This window comes from Pteropus medius, unplaced genomic scaffold (assembly GCF_902729225.1).
Source record: "Pteropus medius unplaced genomic scaffold, Ma_sr-lr_union100, whole genome shotgun sequence".
Lineage (NCBI taxonomy): Eukaryota > Metazoa > Chordata > Mammalia > Chiroptera > Pteropodidae > Pteropus > Pteropus medius.
Window position 1 is genome coordinate 1,126,277 of NW_024344377.1, and position 16,310 is coordinate 1,142,586.

The following is a 16,310-nucleotide window of genomic DNA, read 5'->3' on the forward strand; positions in this document are numbered from 1 at the left end:
AGATCTGAAGATTGGATCCTGCAGCTCAGGTCAGGGCTGATGAACCCATCAGACACAGCGCCAGCGCCTAGGGCCCACAGAATGTGTTCCTTTTCATTTCTTTTTCAAATCAGAAGCAAAAAAATTTAATATAATAGTAAAGACTATATAATAATGAATCCAGCCTAGATTTTTGTCTTGATACTAATGCAGTTACAAAATATAATTTAAAAATATATAACATAATATATACTTATGTACATATTTATATATCTAAAATTATGTGTGTGTGTGTGTGTGTATATATTTTTTTTTTTTCAGTGGAGGAAGGGTCCCATAAGGGTAAAAGCACCTAAGACCCGTGAAAGTTCGAATGCAGCTGGCTTTAATCTACATCCCATACTCTTCCCATATGGGCAACCCATAATTTCATTAAAAGCCACCCCCCAGCTTTGTGGCCTTCTGTTCTTACCTGATGTAACAAACATTTCAAAGAGGTTGGCTTGGCAGGGTAGAAAAATATTGCATCAAAGTGTAAATCAAGGCGGCTCCTATTAGCCTTAAAATAAGACATTTCTATGTGAAGTCTCGGGCACGTTCTGACTGAGAAGCAGGCTGAGTTCTGTTGACGGAGGACTAACCTGCCTGAAATATACACTTTTTTCCCTAATGACTTAGGCTGAACAATCACTGGGCAGAATATCTCGGATACTGTTGGTTTTCATCTCAGGAGAGGCCTGCCGTGTTCGGTGACACGGTTTAGGTATTAAAGGCAGAGCCGAAGAGCTGAGACAGCCGTGGCTTCCCCAAGCACGTGGCCGCTGGGATGTGGGGAGTCCTCCCTGGCCACCGGGCCCAGAGCCGGCGAGGTAAATCACGCCACGTCCCCATTAACGTCTCATGTTGTTGCAGGGTGGTAATTTTGACAGCAAAATAAGCCACAAAACTGCATATGCTATTGGGTGACATGTAATTTTAACTTCATTCAGGAGCGAGACTTTTGAGACATTGTTACCTGCAGGAGCAAGCAATAAAACAAGGATGGACACGAATATGTCAAATAGAGGGCCTTCCTAAATTACGCCGGGAGGCACGGATTAATACATTTAATATATTCCGGTCATGAGTGAAGCGCTCATAGCAGAACAACTGCTCCTTCAGCGATATCATTCATGGGAATGAACTACGGTCACACTGACAGCCTGGAAAAATGCCCCCACTTTTCAAACTGTACAAATGGTGGTTGGACACAGTAACTCAAAACTGGACACTTCATTTCAAGTTTAAAGCTAGTGGCCCAGCCACAAACTATTACTCCATCTTCTTTATTTGTGGTCCATGGTTTTGTACTCTTTAAGAATCAAATAAATACTGGTGTAATGGGTAGCAACTGCCAGTTCAACGAAAAATACTGCTAAATTCACCAATAAGTCTTTTTTCCACACACACAAATTTATGCCCCAAGAACAGAGCCCATTCCTGCCACAGGGTCTGGGCAGTTTTTTTTTTAATGTAGAGGGAGACTCGCTTTAGTGATAAGAGTTTAAACCTGAACTCCTTTTTCTTGCCTTCTCACTCATAGATCTGGCACTGGGAACAGAGGGAGGTAAACGATCGATATATGTAAGTGGAGATGCATTAACTCATCCATCCATTCACGGCCGGCCCCAGCCAGGCAGGACTCCAGCCCAGTCCGTTCCAGCAGGGCCCTGCGTCTGGAGTGCCAGTGGGTGCTGGGAATCTTCCAGGTTGGGAGTGGCTGAGGGCTTCCTGGGTGTCCACAATGCACCGAGTCCTAGCCAGCGCCCACGTGTTGTTGATATCGTTGCCATTGATAAAAATATCCTGTTTTCAGAGTGCAATTTTTTTTTTTACTTTTTAAAGTTTTTTTTTTTTGAGATGTAATTCACGCGGCATACACATCACTCATTTGAAGTGTACAAGTCAATAGGTTTTAACATATCTGCAGATACATGCTACCATCACCACGGTCAACTTTAGGACATTTTTATCACCCCATATAGAAACCCCATACCCATCAGCGGTCACTCCCTACTTCTCCTCAACTCCTGAGCCCTAGGCAAACACTAATCTACTTTCTGTCTCTGTACATTCGCTCATTCTGGATATTTCTTGGAAACAGAGTCAAACAATATGTGGTCCTTTGCGACTGGCTTCTTTCAGTCAGCATAATGTTTCTAAGTTTCGTTCATGTCGTAGCATGTATCGGTGCTCTATTCCTCTTCATGGCTGAATAATATTCCACTGCATGGATATACCACCTTTTTGTTTAGCCATTCATTAGCTGATGGTCCAGAGTGCCTCCCAAGCCCCTACCCCAAATTTTCATAGCAGGCCTACTGTGTGCCAAGCATGCAGAGTGCAGCAGAGCATGTTTTTATCCATGGCATCGAGGTCTTCTGTGACGCACTGAGCACCATACCACGTACTGTTAGTTGACAGCTGAGGACATCAAGGCAGAAAGCCAGGCAAACTGCCCAGTCGTCTTAGCTGAGACAATAGCTCAGAATGTGGCCTTCTGTTCAAGGATCTTTCTGGCAGTTGAGATCGATATACCTGTATGGGGGCCGGCCCAGTGACCTGGGTTTTGAGGGAGGAAGAAAGATGGGCTGCGTGGTCTTTAGAGAAGCAGCCTCAGGGCCCAAGGGAGTTAAACTTATTAAGAAAATTTTCAAGCTTATTTTCAAACTTATTAAGAAAATTTTCAAGCGTAAAGAAAGGTAGAGAGACTAGGGAAATGAACAGCCATATAGACCCACCGCCCGGATTTAATAGTTGTTAACATTCGGGCAGATTTGCTTCTTTTTTTCCCAAAGTAATTAAAAATAATTATAGACATGATGGCATTTTACATCTAAACATTTTATGATGCATCTCCAAAAAAAAGACATTTTCTTACATATTCGTAATACCTCTTGTACCTAACAAAATAAACAAATCCTCTTACGTGCGGACCTCAGCCCCCCCAGGCAGCTCAGCTTGGTGGCCGCCCGCCAGCACCAGCCACCTTATAGGGTACAGGCCCCGGCTCCGGGGGCCAGGTGACCTTAGGACGAGCCCCTGGCAGATGCTGGGGCATCCTGGGGAGCCTGTTACGGAGTCTCAGGGAAGACCCTTCTCCAGCCTTGTCTCCTTTTCCTTCCCCGGGGGACTCGGCCCACCAATCCAGCCTGCAGCTGCAAGCAAAAGCAAACGCAGGGAGGCAGCCGGGGCCAGTTGCTCCTGCCGAGTGCAGCGAGGAGGCTGCTGAGGCTGAGCAGATTTGGGATTGCAGCCTCGTTGGGCCAGAGAGTTCCATGATTGCGGTGGGAGCCATGACAGAGACTGCAGGAGCCTGGGGGTGGGCTCATGGCTGGTTCCCCTGGGCCCGGGGGGAAGGTGAGGACAGGGTTGGAAAGAGTCTCCAGGGAGGACAGCCCTGGATCTGGGGCCTAGAGGACTTCTAATCTGCTGAGACAATCGTCACCTGATGAGGCCGAAAGGACAAGCATCCAAAGGCATCATGGTGAGCCAGCAGAGAGGCCAGGCCTCCCGACTCCAAACCCAGAGTCTTTCCTCAGCCTCCGCTCCCCTCAGGGCCCACCTTCACCCCGAGCCCTCACTAAACCAGCTCTCAGATGTCCCAGGGTCCCTCCTCGTGCCATCCGAGGTGACCGTGTCTTCTCAGGAGTCGGGGCATTACCCTTCATGGACTCAAAGGTGAGGTGCCGATTCCACCTTGCCGCGGGTAATGAGGAACACAGAAGACAGATGGAGGCTGCTCCCACTCATGCTATGCTAATTCCGCTAACCAGTGGACCAGGAAATGGCCGGTCATTTGCGCAGCCATCAAGACTCAAGAGATGCCGCCTCAAAGCTCACTTGTCTTTAATGCTGTCCCCTGTTGAGGCTCCTCAGAGCGATCGCTCCAGCCAATTTCCAGAGCTACGGGCAGCAGGAGGAACGGGACCAGTGATGGATGTGCGGGTCTTCAGGGGAGCCCACCACCCGCCAGCACTCTGACTGCTCTGCGTCCCAGCACCCACTGGGTGCCCTTGGGTCAGTCCCAGCCCTCCGCCTCTCCCTTTGTGCTCACCGGGCCTCCCTCTCGGGGCTGCGGCCAGGTCCGAGGGGCAGGCGGGCTGCTTCCAGGGCCACGAGGCTCCTGGATGAGAACTGACTTGCCGTGTGGCTGACGGGCATTTTTGGACTCTGCTGACTCTCAGCTGCCCGGTGGACCCTCTCCACTGCGCGTGAGGTGGAGGGCGAGGGCGGGGCAGGAAGGCTGCCTGGCATTTGCAGAGCCCTGTTTCCAGATTGTGTGACGTGCCCGAGGCCAGACCTGACGCTGCCTCCTTGGCTGCCGTCAACCCCTCGTGCCCCAGCCTTGCAGCCCCGGTGCTTCGGACCCAGTCCTGGTCGCCGTCCTCCTGACCGCCAGCCACAGAGATTTACACCGCCCTTGCTGCAGGGAGGCCAACCTGGGAAAGCTCTCGCTACCAGATAACACGCGTGATGGAGCTCTGGCCGCCCTGAGCCCCACATGCGAGAACGTGTGTCTTTCGTTCTGGGGGTCCCGGAGTCTCACGTGGTGTACGCAGGTCCGTGTCATTGCCATCCTAGGAAAAACGTGGTGGGAAAAAGCCCACTTTAAGTCAATCTGTTTAAAACAGGGACCTCCTTTCCTGGTAAATGGTGAAAACAAAAGAGGCTTGATGTGGAATTTGCCGTAAAACTTAAAATTTGTACTATAATTTATTAGAATAAATGTACCTTGTTTTTTTAACTTAAGGCTATATAATTGCATCTGTGATCTTAGACTGAGCCAAGCATGAATCAAATGTTGATTTGGGGATATGTTTTTCAGCCCCAAATTGTCTGATGGTTCATTCTGCAGGCCATCCTTGGTGGTTGATTCTTACAGCATGGCCTTACAAAGTGTCGTTTTTTGCCAAAGTAGCCAAAGGCTTCATGCATTTTCACAAGGGCGTATCTTAATCTGTGGCACTCAAACCATTCTCTTTTAAATGTCTGCTGTGTCATCAGCCTTGCCCATTTTTTCCTTCTAATCAAGAATGCCCAGACCCTCATCTATCAACGGCTTTGCATAGAATTCAAATGCTCCTCCAGCATCATTTCCCCGACTCCGTGAAATCCTGCAACTCTGGCACAATTTGTAGTTTCACTTTGCAACCCATTTATACTTTGCAATCGATTTATATGGGTTTTGCATAGATGAGCAGAGATGGACACGAGAGTTTAGCAGAGGGGGACGTTTGGATGGGCATTATTTGTATAGATGGTCAGTTCTTCAGTGAACAGAGTATTATGATGTTTCGCTGCCCTAAGGAAGCTCCATGACCGGGGAACTCAGGTGCCGTATCCAAGAATAATGAGGACCTAGGTGTGGCGGTCCTCCTGATACGTATCCAGATCCTCTGGGAGCTGCAGAGGCAACATGCTCCATTCTGTGCTGTCTCCGCTGGTCCTTGGACTAGCTGAGAGTCATCGCGATCACAGACATGAGCCTGAAAAAGATCAGGCCAAGTCTAACACCGTAGAACTCTGTCCATGGGAGCTCCAGATCTAACCAAAACCTCCTTAAATTGGGGTCAGGCAGCCTTCTTATCCCTGGATAGGGAGCAGGATTCAATCTGAGATGACACTTCCTGTGCCACTTTCTCTAGGGGCGACAGACACACTGCAGGACTCCAGGAGGTGGTGAGCAGTACTTTGGAAAATCCATTCCATTAAACACCAGTGTCTTCTGGGTATCGAATAATAATAGTAATAGGTCAAATGTATCGAGTGCTTACTATGTGCCAGGTATTGTTGCAAACGTGTGACAACTATTATTTAATTCTCATCACCCTTTTCGTGTTGTTGTCCATTTGCAATTGAGGAAATAAAGACTTTGAAAGATGACTTTCTTCCACGTCACGCAAGTGATCAATTGCCAGCTGAGATGTGAACCCAGGCAATCGGATGCGAGACCTCATACTTATAATTAATATCATTATTGGAAACCAACTTGGCTTTTTCCTTCTGGGTTTGAAAAATGCCGGGGGAGCAGAACTGAGGTCTTACGGGGTCATCTAGCCCATCTCCCATATTTGATAAGTAAAAAAATAACTTGCCAAATGCAGCCTCCAAAATTAATAGCAAAGCGCAATAAAAATCGAGGGTCTCGTCAACTCACAGGCGTACTTTATGTTCGACCATGAATCCATTTTGAAAATTCTACGTGTAAGGGAAGAAACTGTCTGTCTTTCAGGAATAGCAACCCCAGAAAACCTGGTGTCGCTGTCTCAACAGGCGCAGGAAGTATTTCCTCAAAGATGCCACATTTCTTGAAACTAATAAAATAATTGGGTTGAACACGTTCGGTGCCGACTTTCCCCTACCGGTGAGCTCTTTGATAGCCCCTGAAAAGTCACTTTTGGGGGAGCTCATTATCCCTCAAGATCTCGTGCCGCTCATTTGCATGTGAAAGAGGAAGTTCATAAAAGCCCTTTCTTATTTTCTAACACGAGTTCAAATCAGGGGCCATTATCACCCTATAGAAAGACCCAAATGGCATATGGATCATTCTGGAGAAAGGGGGGAGCGCCTTTTAAGAGAATTGTTTTAGTTTTTGCAGGAAATTAATCAGAGGGCTGGGCTTTGTGGAGCGGGGAGCGAATCTAATCTGTCCTTTGTTCGAATTTGCCTTGCTCCAATTCCTAGCAATTGTAGACAACATGCTCTTTTGTTCGGGAGACACTTGTTACATGCATAATTAGAGACTGCAGTCGCTGTGTTTAAAGAAAAACTGTTTTCCAATGTAATGTGTGATCTTGATAATAGTATTTTCATCAAAGGTAGCAATTACATTCATTAAGCTGGGACTGGCGTGGCGGCAAGGAAATTAAGTGGAAAGTGAATAAAAAGCTCCCCTCCCCCATCTCTTATCTCCTTCCCTTTATAAGGTGAAATGCACCATGGTGAGCTGGAACTGGGAAATACGTAGTGAATATAAAAAAATAAAGTCCTCCTTAACCTTTCTGAATAATGACCCTGCAGCTATCCTAGGGACTGCAACATAGATGCACTTTTCAAATTAAAGGGCTTTATTCTACCTTAATTTCCTATGCAAGTTTTAAACGAGCTCAACATATGATTCAGGTCTTTAAAGGCTGCAGGGCTCTTTGGGATTAATTCACTGTTCTTTGCACACATAAATTAATAGTTTTGTGTTCTCAAAAAACCCACAACAAGGCATAAATCAACCGGTTTAGGAGAGAAATAAGGCCATTTGCCTATTTTTAATTACTCCTTCAACTATTCATTTAGGCTTCCTTACACTTTCATTTTGAGGCTGTTGTAAATGAAGTCCACACACTGAGGTAGCAACGTAGCGCAGGAAAGCCCCCTCCCCCGACACTCCCAACCCAGGTTCTTCCATCTCACTGTGTTGCTGTGAGAAATTTATTCTGGAAAAGACAAAGTGTGTGTGTGTGCGCGTGTGTGTGCGTGTGAGTGGGTGTGTGTGTGTGCGTGTGTGTTTCCTCCAGGCAGATGCTCTGTGTCTCTACTCCCTCCAACCCCCATTAAAAGTCCTGCTTGAAGAATGTCCTTGCAATGCCTCAAAGGGCTTGATGATTTCAATTTTATTCAATAGAGCACAATGATAGCCAGACATTCCTGGGCAAAAGTAGATGGAAACACGCCACCTCCTATCAGCACCCTGGCTCCAGCCAATGTTTGACCTGAAAGCTTTCTGAGAAAATGAAAGCGGGCCACAGAAATCGGTTGGGGACCCCTATTTCTCGTGATTGGACATGCCCGGCGCTGCGGCAAGCATCATTATCCGTAGATTGATTGACCCAAATGTCATGCAGATCATCTTGGAGTGCGAAGCCAAAGTGCTTGAACAGGCTCCGCATTTTCTGCTGGCTGCACAGCCAGATGTGGCAGTGGCCTTGATGCCAACCTCTAACCAAGCGGGTCAGGGTATTTTACCCTTGACTAAGGGAGGTGCTATACTATGAGCTACAGGGGGACTTCGAGAAGTTTTTTAACTTTACCTTCTGACCTGCTCATTAGCGGTTGGTTTGACCTTATAACAGCACTAAACAAGGAGCCGGGAGCCCCAACCGGTGGCCCCAGCTGGTGCCAAGAGCCGACGGTGACTGAGTGGCTTCCCACACGCCTGGTACTCTGCTGAGGGCTCTCGCACACTGTACGTCTTACTCCTCACAGTGAGCCTTCCCGGCAGACGTTAGTATTATCATCATGTCCATTTTATAGTTAAGAAAGAATCCTTAGAGAGGTCAAGTACCCCGCGCCAGCTTGTCAACTTGAGTGTGGGGTGGGGGTGGATTGCCGAACCCCGCAGTCTGATATCCACGCCCAGGCTCTCCGCCGCCTGACCACGGGAGAAAGGGCCTTCGCCTCGTCAGGCTTGGTTCCTGTGATGTAAGGAAAAGGGTAGCTGACAAGTCCCCAGTGTCCCAAGCAGCTTGGCAATTGCGAGATTTTTCAGAAGACCCGGTAGGTTACCTTGGGATAGTTTGTTCCGGGGGCCTCCTTCGAAGAGCCAGATGTAGCCCCTCCGAGCAGAGAGAGGACAGAGTCAGGCATCCGAGGATTTTAGGTACCTTCAGACAGCTGAAGATCCCAGGAGGTGGCCCAACGAAGGTGGCACATGCAGATCAACACAGGGGAGCAAGGAGGAAACAGTGCATTTCTTTAGTTTTGTGACAGGCTTATTGAGCAGGGTTTGGGGCCATTTCCTAATAATCCTCAGTCACCCTCTCCTTGAGCCCCGTCTCCTGTAGGAGGTAGCTCCCTGGGCAGTTACATACCTCAGTTCAGTGTGATGGCTTCTTAGTCACTTTTGATTTATCGAACAGGCTCAGCTCATTTAAAAACTGTGGTCTCATGTCAACTTTGAAGCCTCTATGCCCTGAACCCCGGCACGGGCCCTGCCTGTCTGTGATTCTAGCAGCTTGCAGTGTGTGTGTGTGTGTGTGTGTGTGTGTGTGTGTGTGTGCTGTCTGCGTGCTCGTGCGTGTGTGTGGGGTGGTGGAAGAGGAGAGTGCAAAGTCTCTCTTTTTTCCTTTCTACCTCTGATGTTGGGGTCGGCTGTGGGCGAAGGGAGAGCAGAGACCTCCACCTCCTTATGTAGCTGGACGAGGTTCCGCCCCTCCGTGATTGTGTCGTTTTAGCTCCTTCTCTATGTGCACATTTCAAATGAGGGTTGGCTACAGCAAGTCCCGCTATCAAGGGTCTCTTGCAAGGGTGCCTACATTTTCCTGCTGGCTCCTTGCATTCCTCCTTGTCATCAAGATAAGAGATTACGGGAAGATCAGATAACACAATCTCATCTACCTCCTGTGCTAACTCTCGGGCACACACAGGACCTGTTTCCTTTACTTTTTGGAACCAAGAACTCGATACGGGGTGTTTCTGGCCTCGTCTCTGTGGCTTCCCCCATCATGCTATCATTTCCTAGGTCTCCTTTTCTCCTGCTCTTATGGGAAAAAGCAACAATCCACTGGCCAAGTAAGGTGCTGGGCTGCCTTGCTTGTGGAATTCTCAACCTTGGCTTTGCGGACACGGAGCACTGAACTGGGGCCTGGGGGACGTAGCTGGTCCTACTCCCGGTGGTCTTTTGAACTTAGGATATGAGGTGCTTGCATATGGTGGCCTTGTAATTTATCGCCCAAATTGGAAGGTCCTTTCGAAAGTCAAAGATGGCACTATTAATAATTATTTTGAGCCAAAAGGCATTAACTGGGACTGTCCTGGAAAACTACGACATCCGGTCCCCTGACCCGTGAGCACCTTTGGACTCCAGCTCCAGTTTTGCAAGAGGAAGAAAGCCCATCGGACACCCCCTACAGAGTCAAACGGAGTGATGTCATCTGAGCAGCACCCGACTATTCGACGGGGTGTCCGGCTTTGCTCAGGGCTCCTTTCCCAGCAGTCTTGTCTGGGTTCTGGGGTCTTACGCAGCGCAGGTGCAAAGGGCGCTCTGGGAGCCTCCGCCCTGCGTGCAACGCTGACATCCACGAGACTGAGGCCTGTCCTCCCGGCCTGAGTGCTTCTTTCAGGTTGACTTGGCCGCCTTGTCCAGGACGTACTTGAGGTTCAGCATATTCTGCGAGGCCAGAGGGCTCTGCCCACAATCCAGCCTCCTGGTGTCCCAACCGCCCTTCCCTCTGGCACACATTCCCAGGGTGCTAGTCTTGGCTACATAAGGGGCATGAAGGCCTCTCTTTCTCCCAATCTGAGAAACCGCTTTCATTCAGGGCAACGGATGCCTTATTCTCAAGCCTTTTCCTCCACGTCGGACTTAGGCTTCCCTTTTCCTGCAAACCTTGTTTGCCATTGAAACAGGGACAAAAGTCAGGAAGTGCCGCTACCAGCCTTGTGAGAGGCGGGGAGCACAGAGCCTGCCTGAATGGAGAGAAGAGAAAGAAGGGGGCGGAGGAGGTAATAGCTCCAGAAATTAATCTTGTCATATTGCTTCAAAGCCAAATTTTCTTGGAGACCCAGTTGGCAGGGCCAGGTGCTCTGGACACTCACTGCCTGTTCTTTTGAGGGAGCAGCTGCTGCATCTTCTCAAGCAGAGCAGACCTAGAGAGCTCTCTGTGGCACGGAAATGCTCCATACCCATGCCGTCCACTATGGCAGCCACACGCCACACGTGGTTAGTGAGCACTTGAAACGTGGCTAGTGCAGCTGAGGAACTGCATTTTTAATTTCATTTCATTTAAATTTAAATAGCCACATGCATCCGTCTAGTGGCTATCATACTGGACAGCACAGATCTAAAGACATCGTTGAAGAGGAGTGATAGAGCTCTACTGAAGTTTAAAAGACTGTCTCAGGCTGCTAGATGGAAAATGGACTGGATACTGGGTGGAGTGGAAGCTGGAGGCCCGTTAAGAGATGACCATTTTGCTCCCAGGGAGAGAGCACGTCTCAGGTTGGGTTAAGGTACTGGTAGAGATGGAAATACAAACACAGGTCAAGAATCACTCTGGAGGCGGAACTGCTGGAGGAGGTCAAGGTCGTCACTGGTGACTGGGCCTCCCACACCACTGTGAAGGCGACGCTGCAGTCGAACAGGTCCGCCCTCCATGGCTGTTCTGAACCATTCGTTAGTCATGATAGAGCCCTTTGATGGAGGACATGTCTCCTTCCGGTTGGTTACGAAATGTACTGGGTTGACAAGTGTCGCCCGAAATTCATGTCCTCCGGGAAGCTGTGAATATGACCTTACTTGGAAATGAGATCTTTAATTACCAAGAGAACAATGAAAATCTATACGAAAACCATGCTCATCAAATCCATGTGAGAAGTTTGAAATTCCTACAATTTCACTCTCTTTATTAATTTAATGCAAGTAAGCATCAACACAATAAGACCAAAGCTGGGCCCCCAGCTGTAGGCTAGCCCCAGGCCCAGGCCCAGGCCCAGGCCCCTCAGCGGCGGCCTGCTAGCCTTCAGAGGGCGCTTGCAGAGATGCTGGAGGGGTCTGGTGTCCTTTACACAGGGCATGCTGAGGTCACTACAGGGTCATAGAGAGGAAACCCACTAGCTGAGGTAGTCAAAATGGTGGAGGAACAAGAGGCCAAAAAATATTAGAAGTTAATTTAAGGGCATAGGATAATTTCAGGAGGATACAACAGAACCAGGTCTTGAAAGAAGTAACAGAAAGCCCTCCAAACCAACCAGCCGGCCGACCAAACCAACCCCGAGCCCTTCCTTCAGCTACACATTTACAAGGAAGTAGAGGGTTTTCTTTCAAGAGCTATTTCTTTCCTACGCCTGTGGAATAGTTTGGTTTTTGCATAATAATGTGTGATTCTTTCCTCTGAGGGGCCAGTGGTGAATGTGCAGTATTTGATTTGGAGTCAGGTTCTTCACCATCTATACTTTTAGTCAGAGCGAAGGAAAGTGTTTCCGAATTTTTATTCTTTTGGAGATTGCCCTGGATCGCTGAGGTCCAGCAAAAATTTCAGACCAAAACATCAGCTGGAATGAGGCAAACATCTGTATAAATTTAAGATCAATGAGGTGAAAAGTGTGTTTACCCAAAGACAGCACATGAATGTCCTCACCAAATGATGACTTGACAGTAGATGAGCAGAGCCTAATTTTTTTACATAATGTTAAAAAAAAAAACAAACCACATCTTTATCTGGTGACTGTTTTACTACTGGTCCATTTCGATCTGAGTAATTCCTAAGACTTCTTCCCCACCGGGCAAGTGCAGGGTTGCTTCAGTCTCAAAATGCCTTTTATTACAAAATACGCTTAAAATGAGCTTAACGGCAATCAATAAGCATGTCCTTAGTCTCTGTCTACTTGCAAAAATCGATCGAGTTGGAAAGATGGGGTATTAACGTGCAAAGGCACCGTACACACAATACATGGTGATAGGTCTGCTCTAGGACCGAGTGCAAAGGAAAGCGAGACTCGAAGGGGCTGCCCGCTCAACCAGACGCACCCCCTTCGGGCTCCCGAACCCTCCTAAAGTACAAAACCTCCCCACTCTGGTATTTCTTCATCGTTAGTTTACATCTCTAAGAGGAAAAAAATATCCTCTTCTAAGAGAAAGTGTTAGATTTTAAGGTGTTTAATCTGAATTTAAGGTCATTAGCATATTAGTAGTTTCTTCAACTCTTGTGAATAAAACTAACATTTGATTAAAGCAAGCGCCACCGAGCTTCCCGCTTCGGGGTGAAAAAATAATGAACACGATGCCCTCGACAGCTTTCAGTTCCACAGAACCAGGAGAACAGAATGCGTAGCTTGTCAGCGGCACGTCAGGAGGGAGAGTGGGTGACCCATCGTGAACTAATCACTTCTGACCTCAGTGGACGGAGGGACGGTCCCCTGCCCGCTCCGCCTCTGCTTCTCAGCCCCCTAAGCAGGTGGGTGTGTAGGGTCCTGCCCCACCGGAACGCACTGGGGAAGCTGAAAAGGCTCATGGACTTCGGGGCTGGAATCATTTGAAAACTCTACTCAGGTTTTAGTGTGTGATTCTGAAACGGGCACTTCCAGGGCCCAGGCTCAAAGACCTGACCCGTGTCATCAGAAAACCTGCCTTTTCATAAGGACCTCGGGTGACACGAGGCCGAAGGCCCAGAGATGGCTGTTGGTCTCTTCCTGAGGACTTCATCTGTCCTCAGGCCATTAGTGATTATGTAAGACGCTGTCTCCCACCCTAGCCCCTGTCTGGCATTTCAGACATAAATTTCCATTTATGTCCATTTAGACATAAATTTCCAAGAGCCTGCTGGACATCCAGGCAGGGCAGACCTAGCGACTAGGAAATGCTCGCAACGGGGCATCAGTCTGCACCTCTAAGACTCAGTTACTCTGAAGCACAGCGAAGACACGAATAGAGACAAGAGGTGCGATGGTATAATCTTGATAAATGGTAGAATTTCGATATAAGGGAAAAGAAACCAGAAGACACAGCTGAAAGTTGGAGGGGCCTCGTCAGAAAGCAAAGGAGGCAGAGTTTGAAGGAGAGAGGTGTCCTAAACTACAGAGCGTGGAATGGATGTAATAATAGGCCACCGACTAAGAGTACGAAGATAACTTCTGAGAACATGGTTTAAATCTACTCACAAAAGTGAAGTCCAGGTAAAAACGGGTGAGAAGAGCAGGCGCCGAGGGTGAGGGGGGCTGCACAGGTGCTCACCCCCGCCCAGCCCTTCGGTGCTGTGGAGCAGTGGCTCATGGGAATTTTTTTCCAAGGAACTTGAAACACTGTGTAGATGGAAGGAGGGAGCCAATCGGGCTGCACAGGCTACAAATGAAGTTAACAGAGAATCATGACCCAAGTTCCTAGGGGAGGCCTCTCCCTCTCCCTCTCCCTCTCCCTCGCCCTCTCCCTCTCATGTGACAGACTTACTTTCTCAGTAAAATGTGATGGAAGAGGCAATCATTTAATCAGGGTTGGCAAACTCTTCCTTAAAGGTCAGACGGTAAATACTTTAGGCTTTGTGGGCAAGAGGCAAAACTGAGGCTATCGTGTACATGTTTATATACCGTTTAAAATGTAAAAATAAGTTACAGTTTGCAGGTGACAACAAAAAGAGCCAGGGGTCCACGGGCCACAGTGTGCTCAGCCAATTTCCACAATGGACCTGGGTCCTACGACTTGCGTAGAAGTTTTGTATTTTCTTTTTTTGCTGGAAACAAATGACTATCTCAGGTCAAATCACATGAAATCAAATTACAATAAAAACAACATGCTAATCCCGAGGTCAGTACGAGAGGCCCCGCTGGCGAAGCCCCGCCTGGCAAAGCAGGACACGCACTGCTTCGTGGGGGGCAGACACTGACGCTTGGTCGGCGCTGCTTACACACAGAGGTCGAACCTTCGAGGGGTTCGGTTTCAGATCCCTTTTCGCTGCCCTCTGTGTCAGAGCCTAGTCTCCTGCGTGGCTGAATGGAGCTGCCTACTTGGCTGTGGCTATTTGAGAAAAGTAGAAAAATCAGTTAAAGGAAAATGATGCACAAAAGTGAAAAACTTCAGGAACCTTATAGGTAGCTTTATTTTTCAATCGCACAGGTACTATTACATTTCGTCACTACTATTATATCCCATTATAAAAATTCAAACGGTATAGACGATGCCAGGGACCCCACAGCTACCTTCCTGGCCCCGCACAGCCCCCAGTGTAGTTACTGGTGTGGCTACCAGACCTTCTGAATTTATTCTAAGAATTCATATATATGCTTGGACTTACAGAAATACATAGGTTTTTACTATTCTGCACAAATATTGTTCAATTTGTAATTTTTTAAAACAAGATAATTTACTGATAATTGTCAGTATGTGGACTATATTCTCTTAAGTCGCTGCATAGGATTGTACAGTATTTCCATGATTTATTCACTATTTCTAATTTTTCACTACTACAAACTCCGACTTCCCGTCCCCCTCTCAGACACGCTGAGAGGGCCTGGCTTCCCATAACCTCACTGATAATTTGTAATTTATATTTTTCTTTTTATATGAACCACTTATCCAAAGTTATGCTTAGCTTTCTTTACCTCTCATTGTATTATTTATTTATTGTGTATAGTGAATGTTGCCTGTAAAATTCTGTCTTTTTGGAGTTTGTAGAAATTTCCTGTGGCAAAGTTCTAAGGATTGTTCGTTTGTTTTCAAAAAGAAGCAAAAAAGTTCTTCGTGTGCACATCAAACTTGTCCATTATGCGGTCCAATCCTCTCCGTTCTTTTCTTCACTCAACTTGACTTCTAAGTCAGCGCCGCTGATGGCTTTGTCCGTGCTTTTCACTGTGTTCCTCCTTGTTTCGCTGTGTATAGTTCCCAGGTATGTTTTAGAGACATAAAGTTCATGGCTTTGGAACCTTCTCGGGCAACGCTTCTTGTTTTATTAATCCTTTTGTTTTGTCCTTTAAAGTTATTTTTGCCTTAAATTCAGTTTTGATATTAACACTGCTATTCCTGCTTTCCTTTTTGTCGCATTTGTTGGTCTTTTCCCAATTTCTTTATTTCGATATTCCCGTGCTGCTTTTTAAAAAGGTGTTTTTAACTTTATGTAGCCAGAATTTTAATTTTCCTTTTGTCCCATCTTAACATCTCTTAATAGGTGATTTTAACTCATTTATACCTGTAAATACTACCATGTTTGGCTATGCTTCTGCTCCTACCTTGTTCTCAACTTACCATTGCTTCTTAAAAAAAAGAAATTTATAAAGTTAGGGGTTTTTAAATATATATTGTAGCTTTCCATACAAATAATTGCAAATCAAACACCCTGTAGCCACCCAGATTTTTATCATGCTTTATCATTATTCCTACCCCACGGTCGTTTTTAGATGACTCTAAATGAGATGATTTTTTTTTTTTTAAATTTCCTTAGTTCTTTTTTTAGTACTTTTCTTACCCGCTATCTTTCCATTGCCCTATCTACTTACGCCTCCATTCTTTCTCCCAAAACACACCTGCTCCCACACCTATTTACTTGTCTTGTGGGCCCTTTTCACAGCTAGTTTCTCTGCTGAAACATGCCTCTGAAGTATTATTCCCTAGTAAAGAGCTAGTTATAGTGGCATTTCATTGGAAGGCTCCTAAAAAGGAATGAGCCCTAAAGACCCAAAGGAATGAATCTGGGAGGGTCTTCATCCGCCTGGCCCCAACAAGTATCTCATTCGACATCTCCATGCCTGTAAAATGAGCTAATAAGAGCACCTACTACACCGGGTTGTTGTGAGTTGACACAACAATGGAATATGGAATAATGGTGGGCACATGGTAAGAGCTCAAGTTAACACTTACTGTTATTATTCTA